This window comes from Equus asinus, chromosome 17 (assembly GCF_041296235.1).
Source record: "Equus asinus isolate D_3611 breed Donkey chromosome 17, EquAss-T2T_v2, whole genome shotgun sequence".
Lineage (NCBI taxonomy): Eukaryota > Metazoa > Chordata > Mammalia > Perissodactyla > Equidae > Equus > Equus asinus.
Window position 1 is genome coordinate 23,315,445 of NC_091806.1, and position 24,922 is coordinate 23,340,366.

General features: G+C 40.5%; 1 long non-coding RNA gene across 1 annotated transcript; it reads right to left on the reverse strand.

Annotated features, from left to right (window-relative positions):
* Positions 1–12,221: 12,221 nt before the first annotated feature.
* On the reverse strand, positions 12,222–24,637 carry LOC139040452 (uncharacterized). The gene is made up of 3 exons (XR_011494977.1): positions 23,683–24,637; positions 20,252–20,367; positions 12,222–13,291 (listed from the first exon to the last, which is right to left on the reverse strand). It is a non-coding gene; the product is annotated as an uncharacterized lncRNA (long non-coding RNA).
* Positions 24,638–24,922: the final 285 nt, after the last annotated feature.

Genomic DNA, 24,922 nt, shown 5'->3' on the forward strand with positions numbered 1-24,922 from the left:
GAATCCACACAAGCTGAGTAAATTCATTTGTAAACTTCTGGTTTGGGGGAGTGAACAGCCATCATAGTGCCAGCCTGCTGCTTCTGATTAGAAATAGGACAGGCGGTCATGCCTGGTGGTCACAGCTAAACAATCTCTGTCACTAACAGAGACAGAGAGCAACAGGCAAGTGGCTCAGGCACTCACTGAGCTCAGGTAGGAAAGGGATGGACAGGCACCATACAGGAGGAGGTGAGGATCGCAGAGAAAGCATAAGGCAGGTCACTGGCTGCGATGCATGTTTGCAGAGAAGGGGAGCAGGACACTGCCTCTCTGGGGACGGCCCTTTGAAGACAGGGCCCCCATGCGCTGCAGTCTCCTAATTGCCTCCTCACTTGGCTCAGAATGGATCTGAATATAAATGGACCCTGCTCTTTACGACAGTAAAGACCCTTAGACCTGAAAGAACTGTATTTTCTGGCCTAACCAGTGACGTCAGGGAATTTAGGAGGCATTCCTGTGCTGGAGGAGGCACAGTGTGGAGTGGGCAGGGAGGGACCATCCAGACCACACGTCCTCCCTGACAGCTGACAGCTTGTAGACTTGCCCACCACGTGACTGGCTCACACAGGACAGACTTTAGAAAGCCCTTCAGCAAGAACAAGAGGGCGCTCTTCCCTCCTACAACCTCACTGTCTCTCTCGGCTCCTTTCTGAAATCTAACCAGCTTCGTCCTGTTACTCAAAGGAAACACAACCAGAAAGTTACAAACTGCTTTTAAATAGGTGCATTTTCATTGAATGGTGTCTGCCACCATGAAGGGGGATGGGTTTGAATTTCCCGTCAGAACAGTCCTGGAAGAGACTATATTTTTTTAGGCTGCGCGACTGTCACAATTCTCATTTTGGACCTCATGTTTTTCTCAGACCATAAGATCAAAGTGGTGGTATTATACATCCTCAGTGTATCATGCATATAAACAAATCAAAAAGAGAAAATATTTTCTTTTCCCTCAAGAAGTTTTAAAGAAATGTGTAGTTACGTCTTAAAATACAGTTCCTCCCAGTCTTGGAATTAGTGACAGGGCTCCCCCAACTGGATCATGGCAGTATTGCAAGCCATCCTTGATGGCTGCCGCGATTTAGACCAAAGCTTCTAAATAAAGTGTTTGGTTTTTTTCTTTATAATCTTCATAAACAAAAGGACCTCGTTATGTGATTTCAAGGCTGTGAATTTTTCCCTTCTTCTCTTCTTCTCTGATTTATTGTATCATTGATCTATTTATCCTTTAACTAAGTGTTTTCTGAGCACCACCATGTACCAGGCTCGGTAAGAGCATAAAAGGAAAATTTTGCAATTTGAACGTGTAATCATGAACAAGACTTTGAGAAATTAAAGGAAGTCCCAAAGAAGGACTCTGGGGACTACAACTTGAGAACAACAGTTGAACTAATTACAAATGTAATTACAAACTAATTACCACATTTAAACTAATTACAAATGTTCAGCCTGAACAAGCAAAGGCTGAGAGATTACAACCTAACCGTCTTCACACATCAGAAGAGGGCATAGACTTATCTCTTGTTGTGCTCCAGCGTGACTTCTCAGCCTTGGCGCTGTTGGTATTATGGGCTGGATAATTTTTTGTCATAGAGGGTTGTCCTGGGCATTATAGGATGGTTAGCAGCATCCCTGGCCTCTACTCATTAGCTACCAGTGGCATCTAGTTGAAAAATTCAAAGATGTCTTCAGACTTTGCCAAATGTCCCCAGGGGGCCAACATCATCCCGACTGAAAACTACTGCTCTGGAATCTAGACTGGTGGTTTCTGAAGGGATTTACAAAGTGGGTATTAAATTAGCAGGACTCTAGAAATGCTATTACCAAAGTGGCTCCATTCTTACGTATTTTCATATGGAATTGGAGATGCTATAGAGACACATTACTCAGGTCGATTAAGAAAAAAAAATGTTCAAAAACCAATGTTTGAACCCAAGTGAGGTTCATGTTGCACCAAGCTCTCCTTGCCTGGGGGAGTTCAACAGAAGCATGGTAACACCAGCAGAAGAATCCGTCAAAGGACTCACGCAACAAGGAGGCGTTCAGAGCTCTCCATAACTGTGATTTCTTGCCATGATTATATATGGTTTTGTAACCCAAACACAGAAATTGTGGTCACCCAGAATACCACTCATTAATTAGCTACAAATTTGATCAGCTGTTTCCTTTAAGAACTTGAAGAAACTTATGGCCATAACTTAAATTGTACCATTTATTTTTTGCGCTGATCATCCAAAATGCCTAATCCTTTTTAGAATCTATGATTAAAACCCATCTGCCTTCTTTTCATGTTATCCAAAATAGTGAAGACTATTTTACACTTTTTTCTTTTTCTTTTGATTTTGTTTTGTTTTCTGTCTCAGAATATATTCTGGAATTACAGAAAGAACAAAACTGTGCTCACCGACCTCTCAGTACTGGTTGCTTGGGGTTGTCCATGTGCCCATGTTAAAGTGTATTTTAATATCTTATTGTGCTGCTAATTGTAATATGATTTCAGAACGTGAAGCTAGATGTGTTCACACACCTTCCAATGGAGAAATAGCTGTGTGCATTTCGCATCACTCCTGACTTTTACCCAGAGAATGAACTGTTATTTTAGAAACTACCCTAATCCAAAAGGTATTCCCAAGGGTGAGAAGTTGCTCAACATTTCCCAGCATTTCCTCAGCTCAGAGGAGCCAGAAGGAAACACAGTCTACGTTCCTCAGGCCAGGTGTTGCTTTGAATCACCAGCACAGTTTAAAGAGATTTTCACAGTAGCCTAAAAAGAAGCCATTTTAAACTGGTAATTAGCAGATTGTCTGCATTCGGTATTTTTTTTTTAATTAATTTTAAGGCCCAAAGGGCTTTTGAATGGTTGAGCAGCCCCATTACTAGTTGTTTAAGGCTTCTGTTATTAGATAATTTTTTAAATTAAAAAGACAGTGGAGAGCTCCCCTGATTGGAACTGTATTAGTTCCTTAAATTGTTTCTAAGCCTCAAAGCTTACTCATTTAGCTTGGCTTTCCTCATGTCAAAAAGTGCAATTCCTTAGAAAGTACAGATGAAGTCTATGTGACTCCTTTGAAGCCTGACTCCTGATTTCCATCCCTAAACCACAAGATGCCTGCGGAAGGCACTATCAAGATTGGTAACTCCTTCGGTTTATTTCATAAGGCCTTACTCATTTCCAAGATACTTAATCCACCGGGAATATGAAAATTAAACTTAATGTCTTGCAAAATGGATTTTGAATACAAAATACACTGAACTGAAATTAAAGTTACAGCACCTCACTCTTCCTTCCCCTTCCACCATCAATGAGTTGTATGATTTTAAACAAGTCATGTCCTCTTCTTAGGATTCAGCTTCTCCACCTTAATATTACCAGATAGTTTTTATCTTTAAATAAAGTTATAGGATTCCATATTCTATGGGCAAACTAGGATATAGAACAAACTGTGCTTTTAAAAATAAGTACCACAATTATATCTTTGTTCAGAAAAAAACTTGCTATGGTCAACTCATTCACTTAACTCACAGGTTCTTTCATTGACTCAAGATATAGAAAAAACACATGGAACTTTCAAAAAAAGTCAAGAGAAAAGTCTGCCACTGTATTTCAAATTAGTTCATTGTTATTTGGCTAACTTTGTTGGATTACAGTCTTAGATAAAGAAGCCTGTGCTTCATGGATGATTCCCACTCTGCCTGCGCTGTGTAGCTGGCTCTCTTCTGTGGATTCAGACTAGTCTCCTAAGGCTGAGCAAAACCACCTGCGCCATTCCCAAAGGCTTCCAGGGCAGCGGTGGTGGGTTGTACAAGTTAATTTGTATCTGCACTCACTGTTACAGCAAAAACAAATTTTCTTATAAAGGACACAGTGAACTTAGCATAGTTTAGAATCCAGATATAGGTATAAACAAGGAGAATTCACACACACCCCTTCTTCTTCAATCCTGCTTTTCTATCCTTGTAAAAATGTTGCTGAATACCTAAGGTAAAAATAAATCCATCCTCAGATAGAAGTTTGAATAAAATGAAGTGGCAGCAAGTTCATCAAAATAGATATTGTAGCTGCTAGAAAACTGCTCCGGCTCCACAAAATGCTTGCTGGTTTGTGTCTTGTCCCTAAACTCAGCTATGCTTCTTCCTAAGCATAGGGGAAGACATTCTGACTTAGCAAGATTTGATTAAAAAAAAGGGGTTGAGTAGGAAAGATGTTTCAAATGTTCTGACTCACCCTATAAGAGAGCCACATTCCTCCCACCAAACCCAAAGCTTAAGGTCAGTTTCAAAGCTTGAGAGGGCATTTCATGATAATTAATATTGAGTATGTATTGTGTGCATCTGCCTAGGCACTTTTCATGTATTGTCTCATTTAATCTTAACAACAACTGTGATGCTTAATTTCATGTACCAACTTCACTGGGCTAAGGGATGCCCAGGTAGCTGGTGAAACATCATTTCTGGGTGTGTCTGTGAGAGTGTCTCCAGAAGAGATTAGCTTTTGAATCAGTAGACTGAGGAAAGAAGACCACCATCACCAATGTAGGCATCATCCAATCTGAATAGACAAAAAAGATGGAGGAAGGGAAAATTCCTCTCTCTGTTTGAGCTGAGATGTTTATGTTCTCCTGCTCTTGGTCACTGGCACTCCTGGTTTTTGCGCCTTTGGACTCAGATCAGAGCTTATACCATCAGCCCCCCAGTTTTCAGGCCTTTGGACCTGGGCTGAGTTATACCACTGGCTTTCCTGGTTCTTCAGCTTGCAGATGGCAGATCATAGATTGTGGGAATTCTTGGCTTCTGTAACCATGTAAGCCAATTCCTATAATAAGTCTCCTCTTATCTATCTATCCAGCTATCTATCTGTCGTCTATCTATCTACCTACCTATCTTATTGGTTCTGTTTCTCTGGAGAACTCTAATACAACAGCCTTATGAAGTAAAATCAATTATTAACTCCAATTTATAGATGAAGAAACACAGGCACGTATAGGTTCAATAATGTGCCTTTGGTCACACAGAATGTATCACAAAAAACAAGGAGTCAGGGCCAGCCGAGTGGTGCGGCAGTTAAGTGCATGCACTCTGCTTCAGCCGCCCGAGTTTCACGGGTTCGGATCTGGGTGCAGTCCTACGCATTGTTTATCAAGCCATGCTGTGGCAGGCGTCCCACATATAAAATAGAGGAAGATGGACACAGACGTTAGCTCACGGCCAAACTTCCTGAGCAAAAAGAGGAGGATTGCCAGCAGATCTTAGCTCAGGGCTAATCTTCCTCAAACAAAAAAAAGCAAGGAGTCAAGTTCAGGCTGTCTTACTCCATAATCCTAATTCTTGACCAGTAACAATAATAACAAAACAGCAATAAAAATTTAAAATATACAACTACATACTGAGGGGACTTGGCGAGAAAAAGCAGAAAAAAAGAAGATTGGCAATAGTTGCTACCTCAGGTGCCAATCTTTCAAAAAGATAATTAATACTGCTATTAACCATTATTGAATGTCTATTACATGACATGCACTATGACATGTCCTTTCTCATTCAATTCTCACTTTCTCCTTATAAGCTAAGTGTTAGTCCTCCCATTACACGGATTCTAAGAGGTTAACTAAACAGCCTGACATCACACAGCTTGTACATGAGAGAGCATGAGTCAAAGCCTCTGCTTTTAGAGCGCTGTCTGCCCTGTTTTATGAGGATACGAGCAGTGTCATATTCTGTAATTGAGAGAAAATCGAGGGATGCTGGATAAAGTTCCAAGTGGCTGAGAAATAATCAACCAACCAAATATGGACAGACATAGCAAAAACCAATACAGAGGAAAGAAAGGCTGAAGCAGATTTATAAATTAAGCAACGTTATAGTTGAGACAAATTTCAGAACTGCTCTTAGACATAAGTAAGACCCTTTTCCAGCCATGTCTCACTCCACATGCTTAGAGGACCTGACCACTAAATACCCACGTCCTCTCTTCTAGAGCTTGTTTTGGTTATCCAGGACTTCAGAATTCTCTGCCTAAAATGGTCCTGAGCCCTAGATCCAACCTCCTCAGGACAAGCCACACCAATGATGTGCACACCCAAAGACTGGCCCTTAGCAGTAGTTTAAGGGATATAAATAGAGCTTGGATATGCAAACTGGGCTATCTGCCTTTGTGTGGAAAGGAGCTGATGATGGAAAGAGAAGTATGGCAAGCTATGGGCTAGGGGCTGGGGGCCCCTCCACACCATCAGTTTTCAGCACAGATTTGCGATAAATTTAAGAATTTTTAAATTTGAACCGGCCTTCCAGGATAATATGAAGTTATATTTGTCAAGGGAAGAGGATGGAGCATATTTCATGTAAACAATTGTAAGTTTGATTTATAACTTTTAAAGACCCATGTCCTTTAGATCTCCATTCGCACTCCTGCCTTGAGTCCCAAAATGCCAAGGACAGGCCCCAGACCAGCTCTTCTCTTCTCCTTTCCCCTCCCACCAGAGGCAAATGTGCTGCTAGGAGCTCACTGTAGTGTTCGATTGATAGTGGCTAACAAACTCACCCTGTGGCTCCACTGATGAAGCTTTCCAGAGTGTCATTAAATCACAGGTAGGGACAACTTCCTATAACCTCACTCCTCAGTCCCTGCGGAGGACAAGGAAAAAAATCACCCGGCGTTGTGTAGGAATTGCCATTTACATGACACTTCAGTGTTTACTTCTTTAGAAACAGCTGTTTCGTCAATTCATTTCAATGTTCATTAGCTTGACACATAAGATTATGGTGTTCTGTCTACATGATGCCAGAACAACCAGACGATTTAATCAAATTCAGTCCAACAAGCAGACGATTTGCTTTGAAAGAGAAATTAGTTTGTTTGTTTGCTTGGTTTATTTTTTAACTATCAATTCTATTAAATCAACAGAGAAATCAATCATCCCCCACCACCACCCCTCATCCTCTCCACTCCAGCCAATCAAATTCACATAGCAAACACACAAATCCAGATAGGAAGTCAGGCTATTAGTCAGTCAATGTCGGTTCTAGTACTTGTCTTCATCAAGCATCTAAGCTGATATTCCGTGCTGATGAGACATCTGCATCGGAATGCTACATAGCATAGGTCAGAACGCCTAAGCTAATGGACACACAAAATGCACTGGAACCGACACACACTCTAAGAAGGAGTCTTTGATGGAGGTTGCTAGGCTAGTCTTTCCAAGTCATGGTGGCTGCAGTCACCTCTCTTTCTGTCATGGGTAAGCTCACAAAATCCAAAATGTCTCCATGTCACATTCCCACAAGTGTCCAGCATTCCTCTACTGGTTAAGCATAGGAAGAGATTAAATCAAGGTGACCTTATAATAATCATCTGTACCATCATTTGGTGTCCAGGGATCACTTGCCTCAACCCAATTCCTGCTTGGAGGGAAGGGGCAAGACGTCATGTAATGGGAGACACATAAACAGACTTTGAGACTCAGTATCCAGTTGCTTAGATACTGAGTGAGATTCCCATCACTGACAGGCACACTGCAGCATTTATAAACTGAGCATCTAATTGAAATCCATGTGAGAATATACCTGATTCTTTTTCCGCGGGTAGCTGTTAAAAGCAATATAGAATGGTGAGAAAGCATTAAAGGGATTGGTTCAGCAGCCTTGGAGAAAGTGCCCACTCCTGTGGGGATGGTACCTTAGAGAAGTCATGCTCCTCCATTTAAAGAGAGAAACTCTTCTGGCCACAGAGAGCAAGATATTTTCCAATCTAACTTACGAGTCACTTGGGTCATAGTACAGATTTGGAAGGCAGGATGCAAGGAGTGAATTTTACTGATCATTTCCCCTTCCCAAGCAGCATTGCCTCCCAGGATTGCTTTGTTAGAACACAGTGGATCACAGCTTGTGGGAGGTAAGGCCACAGCCCAAGCTAAACAATTTCATTAGGCACATGCTGACTTAGCCCAGATTGCTCTCTTCAGGTCCTGGATCCTACATGGAATTGAATCATCCTCCATCATAATTACCGGAAGCATTTGAAGCAGCTGTTGCCTCCTCCCTGTGGCTCATGCTGGACAGCAGACAGCCTGAGGGTCCCATCCTCTGACAGGGATATGCTTCATTTCAGTGTGTGTGCCTGTTCATTCCACTGCCTGAGCCAGGAGTCTATCTGGCCACTCGCTGCTGAATATGGGGTGGAAAGTTCTCTCCACAACAGCGGAGCATAGCGAAGACAGGAATAGTGCTCCTACTCAACACATAGACTTACGAACACTAACCTTCACTGAGACCTGAACTATGGAATACCGCTGTTAATATTAATCATCATTTATTTATTCCTGCGACATGCTAAACACGAAGCTAAGTACTCTAGACATCATTTTACTCCGTCCTCCAAAAACATCTCTGAGATTCAAAAGCTATGTGGTCATCCACTAGAGCAGAAGGGAAAGTAAAACAAACCCTCTTCTTTGCACAGAGTCTATGAAAATAAGAAGGAAGGAGAAGACATGGAGCCACTGATCCAGAAGTTCTAGGCTGAGGGAAGTTAATCATAGGCAATAAAAACATTTGTGACCACCCACTATGTGGTAGGCCCTGCACTAGATGCTGGAAACACAACAGAAGACAGTGGCATGGGCTTTACACCGGAGGAATATAAAGAAGGTGATTTTTAAACAGTGTTTTGAGGATGAGGAGGGACACAGTTTAGTAGAGGGTGTGAGAAGGATGACGGCGCTAGCTAGGTATCGCAGCATCCCCATGGCAGGATTTCAGTCCGGAGACGAAACTTACTCTGAGGGACGGGGAGAGAGTTGACAAGGAAAGGAAAGAAGGCAGGTGAGCTGAAATTTTACAAAAATGTGCTTCATAGACCCATGTTAGAAGAGAGTCAAGAGCCCTAGCTCATCTAGGACCTCTGCCTCTATGATTGCTGTCGAACACTAAACACCACTAAGGAGGACTCAGCGTTTTGGAGGGCAAACAACAGCTTGAGAATCTAATAAACGATACGTGCCTTCTAATAAAAGAAAATGCACGTGCAGACACATGTATGTTCACACAAAATGATGTGAGTCGCTACGGAGGCATACGAGTATCAGTCCTTAGTTACAAACGTCTTGGGAAAAGGCTAAGTTGGAAAGCTCTTTTATTACATTCTCCATGCATAATGTAGTAAGGAATGCTGGAAGACCTGAAGGAATTGGAGTCTCAGGTTCTGGGGGGTTGGCTCAGCAGTACACCCCCTAAAATGTAACCCCATCTATGACTCCCACTGGAGAGTGTTGGCCAGGAGTAAACAATAACAAACCAATTTAGTCCTTATGACAGCCAGAATGAGATTATTACCCCAATTTTAATGATGAAGAACTAACCTTCCCAAGGCTATAGAACTAGAAATTGACAAACTGAGTACACGAGGTCCCCACGTCTCCAGAAGCTGTCTTCACACTAACTAAACTCCATTGTCTCCCAGGCAAAGAGGATTCCAGGCAAGTGAAAATTTATACGGAGAAGACAGGACAGGAATCTTACTCAGAAAACATCTGCATTCCTCCATCTTTGCTTCTCCATGGAATAGACATGCTAAGGGCATTTTCATCTTCAGTTGCTCTCGTCTTCATTACCACAAAGCAGCCCTCTGGTAAGATAAATCATGCCAGAATGCTACCTTACCCTGGACTACTTTTATTGTCCTGCTGAATGTTCTTTCTTTTTCTTTACAAGGAATGCTTATCATTAATGCAAAAAATTCAATTACTGTTTGGATTTATTTATTCATTAGCTTGATGCACAGCAAACACAATTCAACATTACACTCATAATGAAATCACCATATCTGACAGAGGGAGACAGTTTACATGTTCAGGCTAGACATAAACCAAGCTGACTCTAGCCCCACACTCGTGAATTATGGCCTCCAGCACACCGTGCTAATCATATGACCTGTTTGTTCTCCATGCATATGTGGTGATCAATGGTGACAGTAAATACTATGGCTGCATGAGCGGAGGCTGGAGCAGGAAATGCCCTTCCTGAGGCTGCCTTTCACATTCAGCAAATGAAACAGCAATGCCCTTGCCGGGCCCCTGACCTGGAGAACGTTCAGGAGAAAGTGAGTCTCTGCCCGGTGAGGCTTGTGTGAAGTAGCTTGTCTTACTTCCAAATAATAGGCTGACACAGCCATAATATCACAAGTTAGGCCAAAAATAAGGGAATTCTGATTTTGTCCAAGTTGCCTTCATATTGATGCAGGGGCTTGTATATCTGACTCCCTCTGCGGTTCTTGTTGGAGCATATGGTGCATCCCTGCCTGAGTTCCTGCCACAAGCAGACTCCGGGATATACTCAGTCATCAACAAGAATGTGCAGCTAATTAGGTGTCAGACACAGCAGCCTGGGGCAGGCAGAGGTGGCACTGAGAGTCACTTATGTAGAAGTAGTACTGTGAGGAGGAAGAAAAAGATCCATAAATTTTACATGTACCCAGGTTCAAATATCTGCTCAGCCCCTTACTGTAAGACTTTGAGCAAGTCACTTAATTTTTTTTCTTTTATAAACTGGTGATAAAACCTACTCTGGATGGAGTGTGTGAGGATTAGAGATGTGAGGGCAGGCCTTCAAGAGTTCATTGGGATGATGATGATTCCACAAGGAACCATCAAGAGCCACTACGGAAAGGAGATATAAATCTGAAGTCTAAGAGATGAACCAGAAATGTGAGCCAAAGACCATAAATCAATGAGTAAAAAGTAATAACCAACAACAATACACAGAAAGAAAAGGAAGGGCAGTTCATTTTATTCACCATTCACTGGGCAGCTCATTGTAAAGGAACCCAGTTGCCTTCTGGAGCCGATGGTGTTCCATCTCTCGCCTAAGATGCTCTCAATGAATTCTGACCACTCTGGCCCCTGAAAGCTCACCATGACCCTGGTGGTAGCACATAGTTTTCTCCTTCTCTTGAAAGCAGAAGCCCTTTATTACACTGACATAAAGAAAAACGAAGAGACACAATAAGGACATTTCTAGTCTCAAAGAGTTTTCCTGCTGTTTCTGAGGTTTTAGCCATGGTTTTAAATGACGCCTACTTTAATTAGATTTGATATTTTCCAAAATCCTTTCTGGGTCAAAATATATAATTTTATGCTCCTATAACATAACTTTTAGTTGTGTCTAAGTCAAACCTTGTTTTTCCTTCTTCCTATTTGTATCTGTACAAGACTTGATTGTAGTCTGTCTCCTGCTACATGACAATCTTTATTAGTACCTCTGTCCACAAGACTGTAAATTCCTTGAGGGCAGAGAAACGATTTTATTTCCCTAAGACCTAGCCCGCTTTTGAGGATAGAATATCTGTATAGTAATACGATTATTATTACCTAAGTGGGTGCTCTGAACCACCACACAGCAATGTTGTGAATAGAATAGCTTATTCCCTAGTTTACTTTTCAAGCCAAATAGCTAAAATTATCTGAGGAAAGAGGCACTTTCCAGATTAGATTAGTGTGAAAATGTTACCAACTTGGTCATTACTGTCAAGTTTACCAAGTTAAGCTCTGAGAGTTAAAACTGTGCTTTCAAGAAGATAAAAGCTACAGTTTTTACAAAGTAGAGCTTTAAAATATGTTTACAATGGAATAGCCCATATGAATTACTCAGAAATATCTGGACAAGCTAGCATTTCCTTCTAAAATGATTTTTTTGGGGGGTGCAATTTCTCTTACTAGTCCCACCAGTAAGGATCAACTCAATCTCCAGCTAAACTGTGTAATTCCAATCTGCTGTAAGGCTACACACTGCATCTCTAACTAAAGCCAATGACCTTTCAATTATGTATCAATCAACCATAAGTTGAATTGACAGTGAAACTGAGCAATGGGTTCACTTTTCTCCCCATAATCTGAGTCAATTAATTACAACAAGTTAGGAATGGAGAAAGGAAGTTTTAATTTTATGAGCCAGCATAATCAGGAAGATGGTAGACTAATGTCTCAAAAAAACCATCTTCAAGGATTACAGAATCTTGAAGCAATTATATAGGGAAAGTGGACAGTAAGGAGAGGGTTTAGAAATGTCAGCCTTCAGGCATGACGGATTCCAGGGTCTTTCATTGTTCTTTTCTTCTGTCAGTGATGATGAATATCTTGTAGGTGTGTCTCCCACCTGTGGTCAGTCTGTTCCTAGAGAGAAATTCATAGAAGAAAGTTTTAAATTATCAAGCTATAAGGGAGTACATATGTAAGCGGAGACCATAAATCAGGAGAGCATGTGAATTTTTTATATGTGCAGAGCAGCGAGTAGTCACACAGAGGAGGGGCTGGGGTCATTTAGTGTAACAAGATGGCCTCACTTATGTTCACTGACAATAGTAGTAATAATACCTATCATTTATCAGGGGAGTATTACCTGTATGTCATTACTTGACATAGATTATCTCATTTTCTCTTCAAAACTACCCTCTGAAAGAGCACTACTAATATCCTTATTTTGTAGATAAAGAAACTGAAACCCCGAAGAAGCTATGTCACTATTCAACAGGCACGTGGATGTGTTCAGCCCAAGTCATCCACCAAAACTGAGGTTGAGGAGCAGGACTTAGAGAACATGCCTGAATGACAATGGGCTAGTGAGAACCTTCATTTGTTTTATAGGAACTCTCTCAGCTGTGGCATTTGACAAAATTTTATTATGATTATCTGTCTTGGAATTAGCATATCCTACAAGAAACACCCCTCGGTTAAAAGCAAAGAAATGATGCATTTTAATATAAAGCAGTGACACATCCTTAGTTACCATTGCATTTGTCTATGAACATCATACGGAACCAAATTTCATTATTTCCCAAATTCCCAGAAGTCCTGCAAGAGAAATACACCAGAGAGAAACACAGTGTAAAAAATGAATAAATCCCCAGACCGTGCTGCAGAGGCACAACTCTTAGAAAATCAGGGAAGGAATGTTATAGTTGAAGTGGAAATAAAACTATGTTTTCTACCTAATCCATCTATTTTTACATGTATGAGCTTCATCGTTATTTCAGCACAGTAATGCACAGTTCCAAAACCTTGAAGTGATCATCTTTGATCCTGAGGGAAGTTTGTTGTTGCTCTGAGAATGATGATGGGTTGACCCGGTTATACGAATCGTATCTTTTTGTAGAAAGGTGACACTGTTGGCCCACAATGAATCTCACTGGTACCTTGCTTTCTTGGTTGTGAACAGGACTCTTTCTTCATCTATCAACAACTCCTCAGAGACTGCCTGGCACCTACAACTAAAAGAAGAAAATTGGAGTTAATGGGATTGAACCTGAAAACAAGCTCTGATAATCCAGTTTCAAAAGAGATAATGTGGCAGAGTGGAAGAGAAGGAGGGAAGGAAATCAAATCAACTGTATAGAAAAGCCTATTTCTTTGTATTATCATGGCCTGAGAAGCCCCGTATCCTAACTTGCCTTTTTTTTTAATTATCATAATCAACTTGAAAAAAGCAGAGAAAAATCCCTGAACACGAAGTAAACCAAACTTCTGTCCCTAATTTAAGAGCCCATGTCTGACTTAACCTAGTTCACAGTATAAAACACTTAGAGAAAATGTTTCTTAGTCCTTTTAGAAAAGCACTCATTCCACATTGCCAGTTAATATCTCACTCTCTGCCCCCCTGCCCTTGTTGACCCACTCCTTGTCTTCCTGACAGCATCTCTCAACCTTAGACGACCCCTTAGGACTCATTGATTTCTCTGACCTCTTGTCCACTCTCAGGGATAGGGCATAATGAAATGAAAACCTTGAACAAGCGAGTAAAAATGATGCAGATGCCCAATGTCAAAGTCAGCCCAGGAGGTGATCAATGAGTTGTGTGATGTCCCAGTCATTAGTTGGATATCAGAAGGGCAGATGTCAAAAGCTCTGTGGAGTGCATAAAAGAAGTGAAAGATCAAACCAGGGCATACGAGGCAAGAGAAAATGGTAACCCAAGAAGGAGATTCTGGCAATACAAAAATGTTGGCAGATGGTGTTTCATTAAAAACAATAATAACAGTAACACATAGCATTTTTTAAGTGCTTATCAGGTGCCAGACCCTGTTAAGCTCTTTCACATTTACGTGACTTAGTCCTTTCATTAGCTCTATCAGAGAGGAATTATTATCCTAATTTTATAAATGAAGAAACTGAAACTCAGAGGGATGGAGAAACTTGTCCAAGGTCACACAGCAGTGAAATGAGAAAGACAGAAATCAAACCCAGTTCTGTCAGACTTAAAAGCCTATTATTCTTAACACCAAAAATAACCCCTCCCTTATATTTCATACCACTAAGTATAAAGTGCCTCCTTTTAAAGCTACATCAGTGAATTTTTCCGACAATGTTATAGTCCATCATAAAGGTTCAAACCCTTCGGCTTAGCTGGATTCTGGGTCCAGCTCCCTCCAAACCAGCCTAGTCCCATTAGCAGTTGTATTTTTTGGCTTTTAGTTCTTTATTCAGAGGCTGAACTCAAGTTCATATCCATATTAGCTAGTGCCATTTGCTCAGTGCCATGGGTTGTTCTCATTTCTCATTCTTGGCTCCCTTCGGAATCTTTATAGTCTGTTTTTTCTGGACCAGTTGTTCACTATGACAGCATGTAAAGACTCAGAGCATCCACCAGCTTCCTGCCAGATGGCTGAACTCTAGTGAATGGCCACCAACCTATGGACGGCTGAGCAGTGACTGAATACTTCTCTGCTTAATGCAGAAACTCTTGCAGAATTTCACATGGGGCAAGCCTGGGATTTGACTGACCTCCAGAAAATTCTAAAATCTCAATAATAATAATAATAATAATGATGATAATGATAATGACAGTAATATATAATATTTACCAAGTACTTCTGAATGCTTACTGCGTATCAAGCATAGCTCCGAGCCCTTTAGATGTGTGTCATTTGATAATGTTAGTAACAACTGAGGGAGGCAAGTATTATTATTAGCCCCATTTTATAAGTGAAGAAACTGAGGCCTGGAAAAATTAAGTTATCCAAGTTCACAAAGCTGGAAAATAGTATATCAGGGATTTGAACTGACTATCCAATTTCAGAGTTCCTGACTTAACTGCACCATGTTCTGGTAAGGCAATATTTTTGGATTTATTTGTTGCACAAAAGGGAGCTCAGACCCAAAGCATCAGTCAGGAAGAGCAAAAGGCCTCTGACAGAAGCCTTGTTGACAGTGGTTCATTCACAGTGGGGAAGAAAATAATAGTAACAACTAGCTCATAATGAGCTCCTCCTCTGTGCACTTACATACATCCCGTCACGTCATCTCACAATAATCCTATGAGATATGTCTTAATATTAACTTCAATTAAAAGAGGAAGAAACCTAGATTTTGAGAGCAGTGTGTTGTGCAAGGACGCAGTTGGTAAGTGACAAAGACTGTATCAGATAGTTACTAACATAGTAACAATGCATAACAAACCACATCGAAACTTACTAGCTTAAAACAATCATCATTTACTTAGCTCCCATTCTTCAGATTGACTCTGGTTTGCTTTGACTGGGCAGTTCCTCTGTTCTTTTAGGGATTCCTCATGCATCTCAAGTCAGCTGTGGGTCAAGTAGGCAGCCTTGCTGATCTCGGCTGGTCTGTCTCATCTCTGGGACTCAGCTGGAACAACTGAGCTGACTCAGCTCCGTTTACATGAGACAGAGTCTCTGTAGGCAGTCTGTAGAGAGCCCACAGATATGTGCAAGACCTCTTGAGGGCTCTGCTTGGAACTGACTCCATGCTTTCTACCACTCTCTGTTAGTAAAAGCAAGTCAGTATGCCAGCTCAGCTTCAAGGGTTGGAAAATAGATAGGAAGGGCTGCAAAGGGCACAGGTCTACAAAAGCAAGAACAACTGTGGTCATTTTTGTAATCATCTACTGCAAAGGCGGAATTCAAACCCAGTTCTGACTAACTCCATGGTCCTTATTGCAAATTCAAGTTTGCATACTCCTAAATAGAACATTCAGGAAGTACAATTATAGCTCTTTTCTCTCAGCATTTTAAGTATTTCATTCCTACTTCTTCTTGCTTCCATGATTTCTAAAGAGAAGTCACATGTGTTTCTTATCTTTGCTTCTCTATAAGTAAGGCATGTTTTTTTCCCTCTCTGGATTCTTTCAAAATGTTTTCTCCATCTTTGATCTTCTGCAGCTTGAATACGATATGCCTGTGTGTCGTTTTCTTGGTATTCATCCTGCTTAGTGTTCTCTGAATTTCCTGGATCTGTGGCTTGATGTCTGAGATTAATTTTGGGAAATTCTCAGTCATTTTTGCTTCAACTATTTCTTCTCTTCCTTTCTGTCTCTCTTCTCCTTTTGGTATTCCCGTTACACATATGTTACACCTTTTGTAATTGCCCCGCACTTCTTGGATATTCTGTTCTATATTTTTTCCAATCATTTTTCTGTTTGTTTTTCAGTTTTAGAAGTTTCTATTGACATATCTTGAACTTCAGAGATTCTTTCCTCAGCCATGTTTGGTCTATTACTGAGCCTGTAAAAGACATTTTCATTTCTATTATGGTGTTTTTTATCTCTAGCATTTCTTTTTGAGTCTTTCTTAAGATTTCCATCTCTTTTTTAAATTATCTATCTGTTCTTGTATTCTATCTACCTTTCACATTAAAGACCTTAGCATACTAACCAAAGTTGTTTTAAATTCTTGGTCTGATAATCCCAACATCCCTCTGATTTCTGAGTCTGGTTCGGATGCTCTCTCTGTCTCTACAAAGTGTGTTTGTTTTTTGCCGTTTATTATGCCTTCTAACTTCTTGTTGAAAGCAGGACGTGACAGAATGGATAAGAAGAACCCCAGTAAATAGGGCTTTAGTGACGTGGTGGCAAGGTACGAGGGGAAGGGAAGCGTTTCTTAGTCCTGTAAGCAGGTCTTAGTCTTTTAGTGAGCCTGTGCTGTTGGGCTGTGAACTTCACAAGTGCTTCTTAATTCTACCTCCCCCTTAGGGGGGACAAGATGGCAAAAGAGGGCTGGGAAATCCCTTCCCCAGGTAGTTAGACTCTGATAGAACCTCAATAGGTTAGGATTCTGGTAAAGTAGTTTCTCTTAAGCACAAGCTTTTTTAAGACGAACAAAATGCCCTAACATATTTCAAAATGGTTCCTTTTCCTGTCTCCTTACCAGAAACATGAGAGAATTTTCCTCCAATATTCACTGTGAAATCCTGCCAGAGCTCCTAGAGGTAAAACTCACATAAGCGTAGGGACCTTCCTTGTCCCTCATGGAGTTCTTAATTCTCAGACTTTTCCACACTGAGCTTCCAGCAATTTTTCAATTATAGTTTAGGTTTTCCTGCCCTGTACTTGTTCCCAAAGAGTTTTCTGCTCGAGAGTTTCTTCTCTGGTAAGTTAACAATTTTCTGAATTGCCTCTCTATCTCTCCAATTTTGGAGGGGGGCAATGCCTTGTCCTGTGACCTCACTTCTCTGGAAGAGCTAAGAAGAGTTGTTGATTTTCTTCAGTTTATTCATCTTCTTACTTGTTGTTAGACCAGAAAGAAAACTTCCAAGCTCTTTACATGTAGGGTCACAAATCAGAAGTTCCAGATCAGAAACCCAAAGGTATCTTTTCAATAAATATTTATCATGTTTCTATATGTACGAGTACCTAGTGAGCTGGATTTATCTTTCAATCGACTTGTTAGAGGACCCAAAGGAAAAGAGAAAGTAAGGGGTATGAAGATGATGGCAGCTTCAAAGAGGAAAGATTTCAAGTTTGCAGCAATGAATCTGAAATTCCTATAAACTTTGCATACTTTCTGGAGTCAACATCTGGCTCTAGAGAGAGAGTGAGTAATGAGACTAAGGGCAACTTTTACTAATGGGGACTTTACTTATGTGACAGGATGTATGTAAATGGCACCCAAGAAAGCCCAAATTCTTTGAGGCCAACACCAAGAAGCAGTAAAATTCCCATAGGGTTTCCAGTTCCCTGCCCCTCTCTCAGCCTTCATGTGTGCAAAGCATTGCACTAGGCGTTTCGCATCTGTACTCTTCGTTTTAAGCTATATTTCATTTCATAAAGAGCCACACTCAGACAGGAGACAACCCAAGAACCCAAATGACTGACTGATATTTGTGTTTCCATACGGTAGATCCTCTTATCTCCCTGTGGTTGAGAAGCCTCGCCTTGGACCATCCATTGCTTGAGTATCATCAAGAATTATTTCCTTGACCTTCTCATAAAAATGAAAAGTAAAGCAGCAAGCTAATTTTGTTTGGTTCATTTCCATTTTACTATTATTATTATTATTAGTTATGGTTTCACTGCAGAATTCTTCAAAAGAGAATTCAGGCTACGAGAAAACAATCTCTTAAAACTCAAAAATTAAAAAAGTGGGGGCTGGCCCCGTGGCTGAGTGGTTAAGTTCGCGCACTCCGCTGCAGGCGGCCCAGTGTTTCGTTGGTTCGAATCCTGGGCGCGGACATGGCACTGCTCATCAGACCACGCTGAGGCGGCGTCCCACATGCCACAACTAGAAGGACCCACAACGAAGAATATACAACTATGTACTGGGGGGCTTTGGGGAGAAAAAGGAAATAATAAAATCTTTAAAAAAAAAAAATAAAAATAAAAAAGTGAAAGGAATGTAAAAATCACATAGCTGAGAAAATAGCTTATTTCACGTCTAAGTTTGCTTTTGTCCTAAGTTGATGCAAAATCTCCTTTAGCTGATAAATACTTTCATTCAAGGCAAGGAACATTTATTTCAGATAATGTCCTTATTCCTGGAGGAAAAGAAGAGGTAAATTCTGAAGTGAAGAATATCCTGGGGAAACAGTTTGGCAAATGAAATGACATTTTTCTGTTCTAATTTAATATCATAAAGGAATAAATATGGGTAACATGGAATCAAATAAAAGAAAAGACTTTCGGAATAATAGAATGTGAAATCAGAGAAGTTCCTGAGAGATCAGTGGCTCCAATATCTTTATTTTCCTGATAAGATCTGAGAAGAGAATTTCTTTGCCCAAAGTCTCCCTGATGGTTAATGGCAGAATTGAAACTAGAACCAAAACCTAAAACTCCCTATTCACTGTCCTTTCTAATCAGTTTTGCAGGACTCACAGTATCTTTTTCCAAAGTCTGCCCCTATTTATCAATGAACTTATATTCTCTTCTTCCAAGCTACCATATAGGGGACACAGTCCATCCTCTAGTAGAAGATGACATGTCAAGTTTTGGTACATAGATGTCACCTAAGGAAGTCCATGATAGAATTCAGGGTGTGTTGAACTTCAGTGGAAAAATATTTTCTTCTTATCTTCAGGCGTCTGTAAGTGAGACTGAGCATCTTCTTCAATCACAAATGTAGGCAACAAACCGCAGTAAAAGTAGTAGTTTCTCTGACTTGATCACCATAGAAATCAGATGTTTTCATATCCTTCTGCGGTTTTTGTACATTTTGGAACATCATTTATGTTCGTAATGAGTTTGAAATTATGATACTTATCAGATTTGCTCCTAGATATTAATATTTAATGTTTTCATAAAAAGGCACATACATTGTCGTTTCATGAATGTGCTTTTTAATATTTGGTCATTGGTTTCCTTAGTAACTGGATATAACTTATTTTATGGCAGGCAATCATATGAAGTTGTACAATCCTCCCCCGAAAGTCTTGTGAATCCCAAGATACACTTCTGGGTCTAGCTACATCTCTGATTTCAAATTGGCTCCATAGTCCCATGGCAGGGGAGAACACCTTAAAATGTGTCCACACTTGGGGAATAAACAAATGTGTGATCTCCCAAGATAAAATCAGTACAAGTAATTAAGCAATTGGCTTGAATTAACCAGATTCGGCAACAAGGCTTGAATGTTAGGGTGTGCTAACACATGGGGTCTGTGCTTCCAGGTTCAAATTAGGGTCGCGCTTGTCAACTCCTCCTGTGCAGCCTTTCCTACTACCCTGTCCCTTCTCCCCTACCCTGTGATGCAACGCATCGGCGAAATTACTGAATCTCTGGGACAAGGCTGGTCCAAGAGGAAAAAAGGGTTTACCTATGGTAAACAGCATGCCGGCAGCAGGGTGAGCTGCAGCCTTGAACAACTCAGAGATGGGCAAGCCAAACAGGGGTGAGGACAGTGTGGACCACAATTCAGTGGAACATCAAGTAACAATTCAGCAGAAGGAAAGCAGCAGCATCAAACCTCACAGCAGGCCCCACGTCACACATTGCAGAGTACCTAGTTAAGAAGTCAGGTCCAGGTCCCAGAATGTCTAGATTTGAATTGATTCAGCCTCTTCCAAGATAAGTGATCCAGGCAAGTTACTTCAGCTTCCTGTACCTCAATTTCCCTGTCTGTAAAATATAATAATAGTTGGATCTACTTCATAGGGTTTTGTGGGAAGAAAATGAATAAATATTAGGCGAGTGTATCTAATAGGGCCTGGTACATTGTAAGCACTCAGTAAATGTTAGGTATTAGTGGTATCACTCTCTCTGAATACATGCATAGGACAGCTATGCTCTCTGGCCCATTGTGGAACTCTTCCTGAATGTAAAAACTGCCGTTGGCTTTAACAGCATATTCAAGTTACCCGTGCAAGACCCCTTGGAATCCTCAGAAAATTTTGAGGGATGTATTTCCTGGAAATCACTTGACTCTCTGTTAGTCAACTTGATGAGGCCTCAAGATATCAGATTTGAAGGTATGATTGGAAAGGTGAGGCATGAGACATGGCCATTAGTCCTTCAAAATGATCCTGTTATTTTTGTAACCCTTTAAGATCAAGAGCAATGGCAATTATGTGTGCAATAAGAATATTTAGTAAGTACCCGAATTACCTTCAATTTTAAGACTAAATTTTAGTATCCTAAGTCGTGTATTTTTTTTAACAACTTTTGCCAACTTTTTTTTTTTTCTGCTTTATTTCCCAAACCCACCCCTCGTACATAGCTGTATATCTTAGTTGCAGGTCTAAGTCGTATATTAATCCCAGTTCCTCACGCCTACAAGCAAGCGCCAAGTACCGTGTCTGCTCCATTGTAAGAATGCAATAAATGCCATTAGTTGCAGAATGAGTCCGTGAGAGGACTCTCTGCTTGAATGGTAAGTCTCACAGAATTCACAATGCCTGTGAAGTCTATATTATATTTCATTTTTAATGCAATTGATGACCTAGTATAATATACGTTCTAAAAATATGTTGAAAATATATGCATTTGCCTGAGGTGTAAATAACAGTGTCAGTTATTAATTTGCTAATCTTTTTTCCCTGCTACAGATGTTATCTATGGTGTAGTGATCTGGGCCAGGTTATCATTTCTGGCTTTTTATTCTAACCTGGCACTGTCACATTACTTTGGTGACAATATTTTATGGTTCAGTTTCTCTGGAAATAATGGCCTACTTATTACATGTGACAGGGACACGTACTCACCCTCCTTCCTCCCACCAATTCGTATGGTAACTTCAGTTCCCTGTCCACGCAAAGTGACAGTAGCAAGTCTAAACCAATTGCTACTCACTTCTTGACTAGATATCCAGGGAGACCCTAGTGTTTACAAATGTCCAGGGTTGTAAATGGGATGCTTAATCTCCTTGGCCGCTGGGATGCCTGATTGACTGGAAGACTAGTGGCTTTTGTTTTGAAAACACTTACGCGGTCAAAGCAAAGTTGCAACATCCCTGGGAGTGTTATCTCCTGCACTGTGCAGTCTGGAATGATCCTCTAGTCTGCTCCGTGGCTCTAGGTTTGCCCATGTCTACCCTTTCCATTTTCTATTGGTTCCAGTATCCTACATGCTGCTAAAGATCCCCATATGTAGATTCTAACAGGCCCCAGTATCTAACCACTCACAAACTCAGAATCAGAACACCTTCCTTCCCCATTTCCTCTCAGGATTCTGCCATACCTTCTTTTAAGCTCTGAAATACACAATTCTGATTTCTAATAAATAACAGAATTTGAACACTATGTTTGATGTTCTCAATGCCAGCAGAGAACCAACATCTTTCTAGCTAAAGAAGACAGAAAAATGCAAGTTTGAATTTTGATAACATTTTGACTATAAATGGGATATTATGAAATATTCTAAAATTAATTCAAGAAAACATTTATTGAGAACCAGCTCCGTGCTGGATAAGATCGAGGCTATCATGAATGTACCTGACATCTTTGAGGGCCTTCCTTTGAGTGATAAAACTAACACTCTTGAAACACTCAGATCTTCTTAGTTAAGAGTAAGTTTGTTGGTACTGGCACAAAGCAAAGAAAGATACATGTGTTTGTCTGGATGTGGATGAGTGAGCATCATGGAGATGAACTTGGGTTGGATCTTTACATGAATCATCAAATTTGAATCTGCATAAAGTCTGGAGAAATCAAGAATTTGAAATCCTCAGTCACAAGATGCACACACACACACACACACACACACCACACACACACACACAGGTATCTTAACAAACCTTCTGAAGACAACATGTTTCCTTAATTGCATTTCTGTGCTTTGATAATCTATTAAGCTGCCTCAGTGTTCCTGATAGATCGCGTGGTCTGGCGATATTTAAGTAAGCATATCTTTGTTCAGCTATCTTTCGGTATGGAGATGTATAGCTATACAAACCTCCCGTTTCCCCAGCACAGTCATCACCCCTGGAAGACAGCCTTAACTACATTGTGATCACATTCTTTCATATGGAAAATTAGCTATCAGGAATGCAAATAAATAATAACCACTTGGCTAGGTCTATGGTATTTTTCTTTTGGGATTCCTTTTAGGATGCCTAAAATTTTAAGCACAAAGATCCTACTAACTTCTTACAACTGCAAACAACGGTAGCACTCTTCTGTGTCCTCACTATGCATTCGAACCAAAAAGTTAGGCGCTAATGTCCCCATTTTATAGATGAGGAAACTAAGGCTCAAAGTGGTTAAGTCACTTGACCCAAGACGCATGCCCATTAAGTTGCCAAGTTGGGATTTGAAACAAATTCTCCCTGAACAGCTTCTCTTAATTCTTACTCAGTGGAAGAGGAGGATGCCTTTAACACAGTTCTCTGGTTTTCATGAGGAGGATTTATCCCCAAATACTACTGAACTCTCGGAACACTCTTATTTCTCTGTACAACTGTGGAGTGAATTATCTGATTGGTGGTGATAGTCATTGATCTAAGTTTCTCCAGTGAGTGAATCTGATCTATCAAATGGCTGGAGCATGGAGGATTTAGTATCTTTCTCCTCCTTTCTTTCCCTGAAACAGTGGGAGGCAGTAACCTGCATCCACAGAATTCAACTTTGCTTCAGGTGGGAAAATTCAGAAACTCAAGATTCTTCTCAGCAAACTAACTTTAGTGCTAAAACGAAGACAAATCCTCTAACCTAACCACTACCGAAAATCAGAAACTATTTTAGTTTTCCATTCTCTTGATTCTTTTGTCTTATTTTTCTATTGATTCAGAAATCAGTCCAGGAGACGCAGGCTGTTTTGTAATCTATTGCTCTATAACAAATCATTCCAGAATTTGATGGCTTAAAATAAAAACAGTCATGTTTTTGGCTCACAAATTTACAATTTGGGCAGAGTTTGGCAGGGCGGGCTCATCATGATCCCATGAAGCATCAGCAGCCCAACTGGTGTGAAGGATAGTTTCCAAGATGGCTCACTTACGTGACTGTCGAGCTGGTGGGAGCTGTCAGCTGGGAGTTCATCTGGGGCTGTTGGCTAGCCCACTCCCTGGGGCTTGTTGGGCTTCCTCACAGCATCATGGCTCAGTTTCAAGGGCAAGTGTTCCAGGAGGCCCAGATGGAAGCTGCAAGTGTTCTTATGAACCAGTCTTAGAAGTCCCAGAATATTCCTCTGCAACATTCTACGATCAAGCAAATCTCTAAGGCAAACTCAGATTCAAGAGGAGACTTGCCATCTTTCAATGGAAGGAGAAACACAAAATACTGTACCCATTGTTAATCTGTCATAGATGCTATTGATTGAATTTCCTCTAGAAACTCACTGTGCTGAAAGATAAAACTATATACAGAGTAAAATATGAAGCATATAAGAAAACAAATCATATCCCAGCTTGCTAGTTTTTCTGGAAAGTTTAAGAACAGTACCAAAAATATAAAAAGTCTATTCACAAATCTTTATAGTCCTCAGCTTTTTGGATAATGACTAATTCACGGAAGAATTCAGCAACTAAGAATAATTAAATGTTCCAGATCTCATCAGACATCAATATAAAACAGATTTTCTATCATTAAAGCATTTATTTCCTGATTTCCAATTTCTAAATTGTTCCTGAGCAGAACTTTAACCAGAATGATTTTTTAAAAGTTGTTTTTCATCTACTAGGATTTTTCTATTCCCTTACCGTTCTTTCTAAAATCCATTAGGGAGAAGAAAAAAATGACACTGTAAGCCTGAAGATGCCATTACAATTACCTAAACCAAAGAGGCTGAACCAGGTAATCAAAAGATTCTCTGAACTCCTATTTTCTTACAATTTCAATTAACTCTAGCATGATTACCGAAAATTTTCACCAAGACCAGCCCCGCGGCTGAGTGGTTAAGTACGCTCACTCGGCTTCAGCGGCCCAGGGTTTTGCTGGTTCGGATCCTGGGCACGGACATGGCACCGCTCATCAGGTCACACTGAGGGGGCGTGCGACATAGCACAACCAGAAGGGCCTACAACTAGAAGACACAACTATGTACTAGGGGGCTTTGGGGAGAAGAAGAAGAAAAAAAATTTCAGCAGACACAAACAGAATTAGAAGGAATATGTCATGCCCTTCCAATGTGAGATAGGTGGGTGCTACTAATATCTGTCTATTTTGTCATGAAACACCTTCACTACCATTGGCCATAAAAGTTCAAGGTGCGTGTGTATGGTTTATAAAGATTATGAGCA